This window comes from Prenolepis imparis, unplaced genomic scaffold (genome assembly GCF_030444845.1).
Source record: "Prenolepis imparis isolate NDT839.2.m4 unplaced genomic scaffold, iyPreImpa1.0 SCAF_1, whole genome shotgun sequence".
In the NCBI taxonomy this organism is placed as follows: Eukaryota; Metazoa; Arthropoda; class Insecta; order Hymenoptera; family Formicidae; genus Prenolepis; species Prenolepis imparis.
In genome coordinates this window covers 2,311,203-2,326,371 of record NW_028141159.1, presented here as the reverse complement: position 1 = coordinate 2,326,371, position 15,169 = coordinate 2,311,203, and the positions used below count along the sequence as shown (strand labels likewise).

The following is a 15,169-nucleotide window of genomic DNA, read 5'->3' as shown; positions in this document are numbered from 1 at the left end:
TCGAGCTATTAATTTATATTGATATAATATAGAAAATTTATTGTCATCATAATATTTTCTGACTTACTGTTAGTAACTTTTATTGATAACTTTTACTGGTTAGCGGCATTCGGTGGCTTATAATTCTGAAAGAAAGTGTTGATCGTTATGTATCTTCAAATGATATTCGTTACCGACCGATGTTTGAACCAATTTCTCAATAATAGATTTATAAACGTGAATATATAAATGTGTTGGGGAATAAAATTGCAATTTTTATATTATTAAAAATTAATTTCGCTGAAATCAAATTTATTTTAAAATATTTTTTACACTCTGGCGTTTATAAATGTTCTTCAAAACAATATTATACTGTGTCCTATATTAATAAACGCGACTTTAAAAAATTTTTTTTTATCGTCTTTTCCTATTATCTTTTACAGGAATGCGAGATTGAATTTTATAACTTTTGATTAATTTAAAATAGCTTGAAGAATCTTATAAGAATTTGAACTTAAGTAAGGATGAGGTTTCCTTCTTCTAACTTTGAATTAATAATTCTTTAACGAAATATAAAGGATTGATCTTTATAGATTTTCAAGATTAAAGTAACTTTGTTAGAAGATTGAGAAAGCAATTTCTAATAATTATAAATATAATATTCATCTATATATTTTCAAACGTGTAATAAAACGTTTCTACTTCAATTTTTTTTAACTGTACATTTGACTGATTGTGAGATATAAAATGCACGTTTATAGAGTTTTTGCACGTTTTTTACAACTTGCAATTCACAATATTATCTATAAAAACTGCTTTGTAATATTGAATGGAAAACGTTCAACGTTTGACTTGAACAAATTCACATTACATACCTGCAATACGTGGGGAGCACAAAAAATTCCGACATGTCACTACAGTGGGATTGGGAGAAAAAATTGGAATTCAGAGAAATGATTGATGGCAAGTTCGATGCTGCAATTTCGATTTGTACATCTGATTCGTTAATATTTTCTTCAGGTCTTTATTGCTTCAGTCAAAGCCAGCTGTGATATATAATATATTGCATGTATTCAAATATGCATACACATACAAATAAACATATAAATAAATATATAAAAAAATTTATGTTTTAGTTCAATGTAACAACTAAAACAAGATAAGAAAGTAAATAGCTCTTAATTTAGTAGGAAAGGAAATTAAATAGGAATGACATTTTATTTAATAAAACTCACAGTCGTTTTAAAACAATTAAAATATAAATCTTTAAATAAAAATTGTACAATAATTCAATTAATAAACTTTATTGTAATATTTTATATTATTGTAATTATCTTTTATAATTTTTTTAATATAATTCTTTTTTTTAATTTTATTTTTTCTATTATATGTTATATAAGTTTTGAATTTAAATTTGTTAGAATTAATATATTTATAATTTAAGTGCAACCAATTTAACTAGAATTTGACTTTGTTCTCGCTCTTGAAATGATACGAAACGTTCACGAAATTGAAATTAATTTGCAATTATGTAGATCGAATTTAATTAATTCGCTAACCACGTGTCACTCCTCTTTCGGTTTTTGATCGTTATTTGGCGGCGAAGGCGGGGTGGAATGCCGTTCTTGAAAACCAATATCTCGATGATGTCTCCCGCTGGGGGAGAAGCTTGATAAATGCTTTTTAGATTTAAGAAGGAAAATAGGCGCGACCGCGATTTGACTAGTTTTCTCGATACGGTTTTGTGAGTCGGCCTAACCGTCTTGCCCTAATTAAATGATGCGAATGATATAACAGGGAGGGGGAAAATACGATCGATTGAGAAATTGAAATATCAGGTAGACTAATCTCTCGCTAGTTTGAGCTCAGAAAGAAGGTCTGTGTAAGGGAGAATCTTTGGAGTTCTTGTATGTGTAACCTTGAGAAGAAATATATTAGAAGGAAGGAGGGAGTCGAACGGAAGGGGTCGATTCCTTGGACAGATTAAACGCATGCATGCAAGACTTGCTTCCTTTACTAGCAGTGTAGCTCGGCTTTTTAAAGGTTGAAAGGCCTGTTCGCGAAATTAATTCCGTCGATACATATTGACATTGACATGTAGACAACTGTTAGTTTACTACAGTATAACAATCTAATAACGATACGTATACATTTTTGTATAGTAATATATTTACTTGCGACATATATTATACATATATATTATATGTATATTCTTGTGGACAAATATATATGTTTACAAGAAAGAAAGAGAAAAAAGAGAAAGTGATAAAAATCATTTTTCGTAATATTATTATATACAAAAAAATTCCTTTATCACATTAAATATCACATTTTTAAAGATGTAAAATTTATTATTATATATTTTTTAAGAAAAACTAAGAATAATATGAAATCTGAAATATAATAAAATATATGAGATAATTAAAAATATTAATAAGTTTAGCATAAGCTTATATCGTGTTTTAATAAAACAATAAATTTTTGACAAAAAAAGAGATGTAACATTTTAGGAAGTTTTTGAATTTTGTGTAAAATTTAAATATAAGAAGTCTGTGCGTGTATGTGTGCATATGAGAAGTGGAATTGCTGAAAAGTTTATCACGATTTTATTGTCAAAGCGGTCACGTAAAAACAAAAATATGTGAATTATAGAAGTAAGATAGATGCAAGGAAAGAGATCTTACTGAATTCAAGTCACGTTTAATCTTTTGGGTATTATGCATTCTGTCGCCTCGCTTTTTGTGAAGTTATTTGCTCCTAAATTAAGCACCTAAAAAATTCTTGAATGACACTGAGGTATCGTATTATTCCTTCAGATTTCTAATTTATTTTCTTAATTATATTTTTTAAACCAAAAACTTAATAATTCTTTTCTGTTCTTTATAAAAATATATTCACTTCTTTCTTGAATTTTTTTTGTTTTTCTATAAATGTTTTTTTTTTTTTTTATAATTTCCTGCTCGGTGATGCTTTATAATGCCTCTAAACTCGAAACTTGCATATGTATAATCCAATTCTGCTTATAAATATTTAATGAATTGATGTATTTTAATCCAAGTTAATTAATCCACGTATAATTTTTCAAATATTCGAAGAGATGACTGACTAACTTGGTGAACTTTTCAGGATTTTCATGAATTCACCAAAAATGTAATGTATCGCATACATACAACGCATTGTTAATGTTAAAATTAAAACAAGGTATTTAATAATGGGTTTTCCGCTGTAATTAATTTGGAACCGCGAATATTTTGCTAATATTTCGCATTTGCGACGAGATATTAAGTCGGTCACGTACAGGCACGATCAGCCTTGACGTGCATAAAAGTGGCCTTTACACTAGCAATAAATATTGAAATCGTATCGATCTCGCTCGCGAATCAACCGCTCTCGCACTCTGACATCGTTGACAAACGCGATATATCAACATTATCATCACTAATAAAATTTTGCTTGCATTGTAAATGTAACTTAAAGTTACATATTCCGATTTGAGAGCATTTCGATCTTCATTCTTGCTGATAAAAATCGTCAGCGAAACACAAGAGATTGTTTGTCTTTCTCTTTATTATATTATAGTTATTTAAAATAATTTTAATACAAAAGAAAACTATGAAACATTTTTTAAAACAACTATTGTTTCTTTAAATTTTTATAGCTGCATTTTTTGGACTTTTGCTTTGAGAAGCATCCATTAATCATTGATTTTATCATAAAAAATTAATCTTTATTTTAAATCATAAAATTTAATTCTATTGTAAACCATGTGAAATCGTCAAATTCTCAGGAACCGGATTGTCACGTCGGCACGTTCGACAAATTCCGCTCATTCAAGCGACTGCGTTGCTACGAATTTGCGTCCGACACTTTCGGAATTTCGTTGGGACGCTAGACAATGGCTCACTTTCGCGGCCGTGTCGGTAGCGTGTGAATTCGCAAATAAATTTTGTGGGCATCGTTATCGATTTCCGCTTGAGAATTAGGACAATCGACTGGATGCGACAGATAGAGCAGGCTTATATGTGTTACGCTGATGGTCCCATCTGTGTCGTGACATAACCGCGAATATTAAAATTGTAAAGCGCTTTATACGTGTATATGGTGTCCCAAAAATAACTCTGCCATTTTTGATAGCCAAAAAAATAAAATGTAAACAAATATGTACATATATAATCTGTTACACACCTATATAACTATTTATACGTAAATTTTATTATTTAGATATATTATTATTTATCTTTATTTTTTTTTTACATTTAATTTACACAAATTCTCTTTTAACATTTTATAAATTTAAATTATTTAGCAAGGATATAAGATTCTCTTTGCATAATATTGATCTATTATTCATATATTACATCATTAGCTTGTGATTATCATTACGCACATATGTGTATTATTTCTGGATTTTATGATAAATGTACAATATGTGTTTTTATATGCTCCGAATCTCAAATTCTATTTTTATCTAAAGATCCATTTCTATTAAAGATTCTTTGTGAGAGTTTTGTACTTGGCGACTTAATGAATTAATCTAATCTGCCAGCACAAAACGGAAAGTTATCAGAGAACATGAATATATCTGCACAGCTTTATTACCTAATGACTGACGTATCAGAATCGCGCTGATAAGCTTACAAAGAAGCAGTCGATAAATTCTTTCATCCTTTCTGTAATATAACACTAATTACTTCTGCGAGCTACTTGAGAGCAATCATCTATCGAAAGCTCTTAAGTTTAACTTCATTATTTCGAAGAAAAAGGAAATGAATTGCAAGGAATGCTTTTCAATTCGCGTACAGAAATTGTATCGCAATTGTAAATATTTTTATTTGAATCTATATATATTATTTTTTTACTATATTTTTATTGATATTTTTATTAGTATTTTGAAAATATTTTTATATTTTTTTCCCGTTTTGCCATTTAGCTTAACCTATCTGACATTTATTTTCTTTTTCTTTCGTTACATCTATTTTCCCTTTTCTTGCGAAGTACGAAGAATTATGGAATATCATAATCTGCTTATATCTCTTGTTTACCATAAAGCGAGACTTAAGCAAAAATTATGGCAGCTTCTCAATCTCTCCAATTTAGAGGCCTGGAACCTTTTCACCCTTCTTGGGATCTTTTCGTATCTAAATCTGAAGCCATATTTTGAGAGATTTTTTCCACGTAAAAGAGGATCGCAATATATTAAAAAGTATCTTTCAACTTGTTTACCCTTTTTCCGTGACTTTTTATTATTTGTTTTCTGCAAAGCTCGATACTTTTATCAAAATAATAAAACATGAATATTTGTCAATAACAATTAAGATTAAATGATTGATTTTTGCATACCTCTTTTTTTGTAATTGTATTTTTCAATTTTAATATACGTATATCAATTTTGATTGTTATTTTTGATTTTAAGATTAATATTTAATTCTCTAATAAACCAAAAAGCGTTTATTTGGTATAACCTTAAAATTAACCTTAAAATTTGGTATAAGTATATATTTAAATGACTTATTTTTTAACCAATTATGTTTGTATTACTTTATAGAAAGACAAACAGGAGCAGTCATGATTTATTTCAATTTATTACGAATGGCGTATCTTTTATATTTTATTTTAATAAAAAGATGATTATTATCTATTGATCTGTTGAATATAGTTTAATGCATGAGAATCTGATGAACGATTATGAGAAAGAATGGTCGACGCGATTAATTATTCATTGGGTGACAAGAACGGATCTTCTCGAAGATATATTGAATGAGAAGTAGAAGAGCAAGGAGATCGTTCTTATGTATATTGATGCCTAACGATATTTCAGCTCTGTCGCTGTCATTTCAAGTAAATAAAAGATGCTGGACTAATAATAATTTGATTTAATAATTATTTATCTAATATAATTGTAATTATGATAATAATCAATGATGAAAAAATTCTAGTATTATCACTTATCTATTAATCATAATCATATAATCTAATAATCATAATTAATAATCAATAATAAGAAAATTCTAGTATTATAAAAGGAATGATATACATCTGTAATTTTATATATACATTTATATAATCTCTTGTATTATTAAAAATTTATTCTCCCATTTTTATTGCAAGAGTTTCAATTATTATAGTATTTTATTAAAAGATTAAAAAATTAACGAATATTTGTTTACTACATATCAGAAAATTAAAATAAATAAAATTAAATATGAGATTAATAAACGAGATTAATAGATGCAATTAATTATAAATTTTTTTTAATTTTGAAGATTTTCACACACGATTACTTACTAGAATTATTGTCCACTTAAAATGTATTTCATTGAGAGCGTCCCACGCCGTCTACAACGTATTATTCGCGATACATCATTTTCCACCTCGTCATGCACCTCGTAAGCATGATTACATTCGTCACGCCTTAGGCACTTAAAAAATGAAGAAGAAAAATGCTGCAGTTTTTTTATAATAATATAGAAGCATTTTTATTAGAACGGTAGCTAAAGGTGAAGATGCTCAACAATGCATCAAAGTACACTGCGCATATTACTATTGACTTTACGCGTGCATTTACGGTCATTGCAACATACTGACACGAGTAAAAACACGAAAAGAAATAGTTTGGCTTTCAATACTAATATTCTTAAGAATTTTATTTAAAAAAAATAAAAAATGTATTTTTAAAAGTGAATAACATAAAAAAAGAAGAAATTTAAAAGAGAATTATTTTATAACATTATTAAAACCAAGATATAATATTAAATATAAAACTAATATAAATAAATAATTTTATAAGAGATTATATATGATTAATTATACAATATGTCTAATTATATTCTTATACATTATTTGTAGGAAATTATTTTATTTTATCATATGAGATTTTGTATTATCTTAAAGGTGTTTTTTTTTTTAATGTTAGTCCATTCATTCTACTTTATTTGATTGCTCGGTCATTAGGACCAAGAACCATTTTTCCTATGCCACCAGATATTCATCGCGCGAAGACGGTCATTTTTCAAATTGCTTATTCTTGAGTGTTGCGTTGCGTGCATTTACGTTGCATTAAATGAGAAGAAAATAAAAAAAACTTGCGTAGGCGCAAAAAAGAAAGAACATTGGATTTCGTTTAAATAGAATACACGTCGTAGCATCCAGAGAGCTCGTGATAAATGCTCGTTCCTTTCTTCTCTCTTTCCAATGAAAATCCACTTTATTGTTTGTTGCCTTGGTAAGAGTTGTTAAGGAAAGGTAGTTGCGGGAAAGTTGTTGCGTGTTTCCTGGAGAGCAATCAGTCTGATGTTACGCAGAATCCTACTCTGCTGCACTTCACGTGGCAGATAAGGTTGTTTTATCTCCGATTTGTAAGTCGCAATTACACGCGGTTCCCCGTGATACGACACGATTGCGAATTATCGTAAAAATCCACGGCAATGCAAGAATTGCGCAGCGGGATTAAATCAGATTAATGGAAATGGAAAAACAAGTGGGAAAAAAGAAGAGAAAAAAAATTGATGCTTTTTAAGAAAATTTTTTTACCGCGACATCGAAAAACAAGTCACACAAAATAAAATAAAGCTCGAGTATTTCAGTTTAAGATGTTACATTCTTAATAAGAAATGTGATAATTTCTAAAAGTATACTTAATTTTTTTATTGGAGAAATTTTATATAGCTTTACCCTTTTTTATTTAAATTTAACTTAATTTTAATTTTACATTTAATATTAAATATTCCATTTTTTCAATCTAAAAAATTTCCCTTTATTTTTTTTTCAATTTTTCTCTTTTTTCTCTCTTTTTTTCTATATCTTTTTTACATTTTTTCATATTTTTCTATTTATTTTTTCTTATATTTTTCTCTATGTATATTTTTTTTTTAATTTTGTGAACGTAATATATTTTGATTTTTTATTCATAAAATTTTTTATATAAATATATATTAGGTATTTTTACAAATTCTTTCTTTTCAAATTTAAATTCTATATTAATTTACTTTAACTGAAATATGAAAACGAAGAAAAATGTTTATATGTTTTTACAATCAGAATATTTTTGTCTTCCTACAGTGGAAAATTTCATGCTGATGTTGGACAGATAGATCAGTTTGTGAGGAATGCTTTTTTTTCTCTCTTAAGAGGAGACAGGGAAAATATTTTTCTCATTTTGACGTAATCTTTCTGCGCAAAATACACGCGCGCGTGCATGTGTGTGTATATTTTGCGATGAGGGTTCGATATAAGGCAAAGGAGTAAAGTAAAGAAACGTCTTTTTGCGGCTGTCAGCACGCCTGTCGACGCGAGACACGACACAAGTATCGATGATTGTTCTCTCTCTCGCGAAATCTCGTCTCCCGTTTCTCGGAGCGTTTCCCCTGGACGGAGAGAGTGAAAGGGGATGAGGATGGTCTGTCAGTTGCTTTGCGTGCAATTTGTCGTCGTTGATCGGAATTTTGTCAGGCGGAATTGTTATTCTGATCGCCTCGATAGAATTCACCGTGAAATTCAATCGTCGACGCGAATGCATAATGTGCACAGCTGTGAAGGAAAATATTGTAATGGCGAGTAATATAATAACACGAGAGGGATATTATTATTCACGCTTGCAATCTTCTTGACCGTTATAATTGTGATTTTCTCGTCTTTTTCTCTCTTATAATAATATCTCTTTTTCATTATTAGAGAATACGAGGAAAAAGTAGGCGTTCGATAAATTTACTGCGTTATTTGTTCAGTTTTGGGCATAATTATCAGAAATGATTGAAGATAATGTTTAGTTTGTTTTATTTATGTGTAAAATTTACAGAGAAACGAGACAGAGTTTCAACGATAAATAAAAATACATATATCGAATATCTGAAAAATGAATATAGAGAGGAGGAAACTTTTGCTAGAGAAATATAAATATTTTTTTCCTCTTTCTCTTGCATCTCTTTATGTAGAAAAATTGCGCGAAAATAAAATTGCTGGCTGCGGATAATATAGCTCGAAATTATTCTCGGTGGATTTTATTTAGTTCTTTTAAGCGTCTCTGCGGAGAAAGAGATGCATTTTTCTAGATCATTGCATTTTTATATTTGTTACTCTCGTTCGTACATACTTACATTTCTGTATTTATTACTTTCGTTTATATTTATTTATTCAAGCGAATAAATTAATTTTTTTCGGAAAAATGACCGAAGCAAGTTGCAAAAGCGTTGGATTACAATATCGATTAATTAGATACTGCGTTACAGATATTAATATAGCAAAAATATTAATATAGCAAAAATATTAATAATAACATATTGATTCGCTTTATTAAGAAATTATATATTATATAATAAAAAATATTGAAGGGGAGGAGGGAAGAGGAACCGAAGGATAACTTTCGACCGTCGCACAGTCTGTTAGACTATCGATCAATCACGCTCTTTTCCGTCGTCGGTTAACCGCAAACAAGCCCGACTACCGTGACGATGTCGCCGCTAAATTAATTCGCCACGTAAAATGCGGGAACTCATAAAATATTGACGCGGGGAATGTTACAGGGTAGATTGGGGAGCGAAGATGTGATTAAAGACTGCATCGTGCTTCCTTTCGTAATATAACATCGTTTATTTTCCATTCCTCTCGTTCTCACTTTATCTGTCATTGGCTATTACAATCGAATGGAACAGAATTGACTCGCGTTAGATGAAAAGGATACATATCTTCCGCTCTTAATTCTTAATTTTCGATAGTCTAGTATTCTTTCTGTGGAAAAATACCTAATAAGAAAAATCTATATTTTATGTAGAAAAAAATAAAGAAAAATAGATATCTCATAGTAGAAATAAAAATTATATGTATAAAAAAATCCTTAATTTTCGATAGTCTAGTATTCTTTCTATGGAAAAATACCTAATAAGAAAAATCTATATTTTATGTAGAAAAAAATAAAGAAAAATGGACATCTTATAGTAGAAATAAAAATTATATGTATAAAAAAATCCTTAATTTTCGATAGTCTAGTATTCTTTCTGTGGAAAAATACCTAATAAGAAAAATCTATATTTTATGTAGAAAAAAATAAAGAAAAATAGACATCTTATAGTAGAAATAAAAATTATATGTATAAAAAAATCCTTAATTTTTGATAGTCTAGTATTCTTTCTGTAGAAAAATACCTAATAAGAAAAATCTTTATTTTATGTAGAAAAAAATCAAGAAAAATAGACATCTTATAGTAGAAATAAAAATTATATGTATAAAAATTGTATTTGTATAAAATAACTTAAAATCGTAAGAGATATAATTTGCATAAAAATACTTTAGTCGAGTCAATTTTATTCCGATTTCGATTCACTTATAGTCGCACTTTTTCTCTCTCTCTCTCTCTCTCTCTCTCTCTCTTTCTTTCATTCCTATTTTTCACTCTCGTATTCACGCAATTTACATAGATTATCTACATATCAGTTCTTTCGTCGCGTTTTTCCATTCGCACTTAGTAACTCTATTTGCTGCGTGTTCGATTTGTGCCGCTAGACACTTTCAAACGTCTATGCCGCCCTAAAATTGCCATTGCAGTGAATCGCTAGAATCGCTCGTTTAAACACTACGCTTTTTTTTAGGCCCAGTGTACAGCGCGCGTTAAACTGTTGTTTCTTTACAAGATGCAATTTTTTTTTTAGCGTCACTACATGGATTGTCAGACACAACATTGCTTTTGTACGAACGAACAGTTATCGATTGATTATTTCGCTGATCGAAAAGTGTCTCCTCTACATTCTCTGTGGTATGTCTTTGCGAAAAGCTGATATCGTTGATAGAAACTTCTTTCGAAATGTCACGACGTGAGAAATTCGAGAGTTTCTTCGTCCAATATCTTTTTTAACAGGTTTCTTTCGAGAAAAAGAATTTACTAAGGTCCATTTTCGCATTTCTAGTTCGATGAAGATCAAATGATCGCTATATATTTAAAAAGAGTGTGTGTATTTTATTTTGTAAATATTTTTTTGTTATATTTTCTATAAATTTTCTATAAAAAATGAGATAAATTTAATAATAACTCGACAAAAAGTGATAACATCATATTTATACTTTCAGATATATTTTTTTAATATTGTTTTGTACTACTGTATTTTTTAAAAATTATTTTTGCTAATAGCTTTTAAATGTATGATTTTAGCTTTCCTCTCTTTTAACGTTAACGCATTTTCGGATCTGATGTAATTCGAATGCGCGAAAATAGACCTTTAGACGTACTTTTTTTCTTTCGTATGCATTATATACGATCAGCTGAAACTTACTTGAACGGAAGCCCGGATATAAAACATGTCTAAACGCCTCGACGGCGAAAACTAATCTCACGATGTACACCTAGAAAAATAAAATCCTTGTCGACGCGCGTCGAGAAAGGAACACTTGTGTCAGAAAATTGAAAGCCCGCATGTTCGCTTCAAATTTGCACTGTTTTTGGATCAGTTATGTTCTTTATGTTTCGATATCGATATAATAGAGATTAATTATTCGAATTAGAAAAATTGTTATTACGACAATTAAGTGTACTAATTATAAAGTATACAAATTAGAAATACATTCTTATTAATTTATTAATGCTAATACTCTTGAGCTGATTGATATAATTAATGTAGAAATTAAATATTTTCAAATGTAGTATTAGTACTTCAATTGAAACCGCGCGTTAGCATAATTATTTGTTGTCAATTTCTCAATAATGACCGACCACACAATTTTATGTGTGATTATTCTTGTATTTCAAGAGACTCCCGTATTTTACGAATCTTTTAATAGCCTGTATCGCTTTTTTCGATGCTAATTATGTCGTGCAATTGTGTTTTCCTTTAAATTTAGCGAATTTTACTTGTTTACTAGTGACGAGATATTTCGATAATTTCATTAAGCGAACGTAAAACTGAAATATGATTTGACAGAAATTGCACGAGAAAGTCGTGCCGGTCAGGGAATTACGCTAATTAATGTCTTTACTCGGACGGTCCGCGTAACTGCGCGCGTTAGCATAATCTCTTGTCCACATTCACTCTCTCATTCGCGCGCGCTCGGTTTCTCTTTCTCGTCGAATAATCATCCAGGAGCAGATGAATTATCCTGGAGCAGACGATCGATTAAATAAACCATTGATGCAGAAAAGGTATTCCGTATATCGCATTAATTTTTCTATATTTATGGTGTGTTCTATTAAATAAACTTTTTGTGCGATATTCCGATGTTTTATTAAAAAAAACATTGCGTAAGATAATGCTCTGTAATAAAATAAAAAAAGTAATAGAATTAAAAAGTATAGCCGCTTGTTTACAGATGCATTGAAAATAACAGCTTTATAGTAAAGGTTTTAATATAAATCTTCCGTTTTAAAATGCTCTTTGTTCAATTATATTCTTTAATTATGAAAGTTGTTGTTTCCAATCGACCTTTATTTCTTTATTTTTCTATTTTATAATTATCGAGAGACAGTTTCTTCACATTTTTACTATTTTTATTTTTATTATCTGTATTGTTGAAAAAGGAATCATAATAGAACGAGAATTGATAAGATATTATAACTTTTGTATCCAAGTAGTATTCTCGGAAGCGATATTTCTCAATAATCTGAAAAACAAGTGTGCAAATTGGAAACTTGCACATTGCTTCCTCACCATTCTATTTCACTCATTAATCTTTCTCTATGAGCAAGCTAGTTTTTCAATTTTGGCTTTCTCATAGAGGAAGCTTAATGAGCGAAATAGAATGGTGAGAAAGCAATGTGCAAGTTTCCAATTTGCACACTTGTTTCATATAAAATAACATTTTTTGTCACGTATATATATGTGTGTATGTATGTATGTATGTATGTATGTACTTCCTTTTATATGTACTTCCTTTTATATGTTCCTTTCGTATGTTTCTTTCGTAAAATTTTCATTTTTTGAAAAATTTAAAATTTCATAAAAAATAAATCCCTTTACCGATTTTCATCAAATTCAATACCAACCAACCTTTAATGATAATCTATTCATGTAAAAAAATTTAAACCGATATCTCAAAATTTACGGAAATTAGAGCAATCACGCCCTTTTTTTAAAAAATTCAAAATTTTATAAAAAAAGAACCACTTAGCCGATTCAAGCCAAATTCAATACCAACCAACCTTTAATGATAATCTATTTGTATAAAAAAATTTAACCCGATATCTCAAAATTTACGGAAGTTAGAGAAATCACGCCATTTTTAAAAAAATTTAAAATTGGATTAAAATCTAAAACACTTTATGATTTTTTCTAAAAATTACAGTAAATAAAAGTGTTGTACTACTTTACTTGTGTACAAAATTAAAGCGCTGTAGCTCAAGCAGTTCTTGAGTTATGGACGTTTGAAAAATCCGTAGATGGATACATACATATACATACATACATACAGACATTTTGTAAAAATGTGATTTTTCGATGTTTTGGAACATTCTAAACACATTGGCATAGAAATCCGAAAAAAAAAATTTTTTCACGAAAACAAAGCTTCCTCTATGAGGAAGCAAAAAATATGGATAAATCAAGCGCATCGAAGAATACAGAATACAGAATACCTTTACGGATACATATATGTGATGGCACAAATAAATAGAGACGTCTTATTGGTATAAAATATATATTTTTATTTCTTTAAATAATGAGCTCTCTATTTACTAATATGAATACTATTTATATTAATATTAATGATATTAAAATCATTTCTTTTTTTTTATTCAACTGCGAGATCCTCTTACGATTTAAAGAAATAATGATATATATTTGAACACAAATGAGATGCTCATTTAATTATGTCATCGTGGTATGTTCTTGGCTCAAGTTCTCTATTGTGTACATATAAGCAACACATAAGATACGCAAATCTTAACGCCAATATGTGTGTATAATATATCCATTATATCTATTATACTTACAAAAACAACGAGCACGAATGTGTACACACACACATACTTACCCACACATACATACACACAACATGCACACACATCTCTAACCGCTTTTATATTATATATTTACAATCTGTCTCCCAATTTTATTGCTATATGGTACATTTATACAGGCAATATGGCGCACAAGATGGACGTCTCTTTATAAACTCTGCGTGCTGATCCATCGTGGCGTTATTGTTTCGTGATTACGGTAATATTACACACACACATACGCACACATACACACACACACATGCGGTCTTGTTACTAAATGCGTTAAGTATCTCGCATTACACATATTACAGCCTTGCGTGTGCCGGTGCGCTAATAATTACATCTAATTAGCGCTAGCCGGGCATCTCGACGTATTTACAGAGTAAGCATAGATTAACAAATCCCCTTGTGTAATCTCGTGCATACCTTGCACGCGTTTATCCATGTTCCGCTTAACTTTCGGCGTCGCTGACTTTGCGCGAAATCATTCTGCCTATACGATAGTAAAAAAAAAAAAAATATATATATAAGAGTTTATTATTATTAATTTACAAACACACAGAAAATTGCATAAATTTTTGCTAGGAAAATAATCTGTACCCGCTTTTTGTGTACATTTATTATAAATAATAATATCTAATAAATAACAATAAAAATGTATATAATAATATATAAAAGAATATAATAGAATATATAAAGAATATATAAGAAGAATATAATGTAAATAAAAATAATATAAAGTTTAATAAATTTTTTTATAATAAGCATTAGAATACATTCTATTTTAGGAATTTTAAGAAACTATAGGATTTTATTATAAGTTATATATTTTGTACGTTTTGTAAATCACAATTATTTAAAAATTTGAAATTACATTAGATTTATTTAAATAATGATATAATGTTTGGGCACTTGATACTGAAATATTAAGGGAATTTATTTATTGTTATAAATTTATTTTATTTTTATGAAAATTATTGAAATTTTACTCGTGACAAAATTTTGAATATTTTCAGAAGAAAAAAAAGATTAAAACATTGATTGTTAGTTTTTTAAAATAATTTACTTTCGTTTATATAAATTATTATTTTTATCTTTAAGAAAGATGGAGAAAAAGAAAAAAATTTATATATTTAAAAACTCAATCTAATTGATATAGAAATTGTTTTTTTTGTTCCGAATAAAATCTCGTAAATTTTCTATGGATATTTAGCGAATTAATAATCGCTACTGGAAATTTTTTCAAAATTGCTAAAATTTGCGAAATCTTTCATT

General features: G+C 28.7%; 1 protein-coding gene and 1 long non-coding RNA gene across 14 annotated transcripts in view; one reads left to right on the top strand and one right to left on the bottom strand.

Annotated features, from left to right (window-relative positions):
* Nucleotides 1-15,169, top strand: part of LOC145941969 (uncharacterized) — a 198,158-nt gene that overhangs the window by 11,026 nt on the left and 171,963 nt on the right. The window lies entirely within an intron of this gene.
* LOC145941893 (octopamine receptor beta-1R) overlaps nucleotides 9,545-15,169 on the bottom strand; it is a 92,996-nt gene continuing 87,371 nt past the window's right edge. For all 12 annotated transcript variants that reach the window (XM_083048288.1, XM_083048376.1, XM_083048310.1 and 9 more), the window contains exon 6: nucleotides 9,545-14,383. The gene's annotated coding sequence lies outside the window, so the exon portion shown is untranslated. The remainder of the gene's footprint in view (nucleotides 14,384-15,169) is intronic.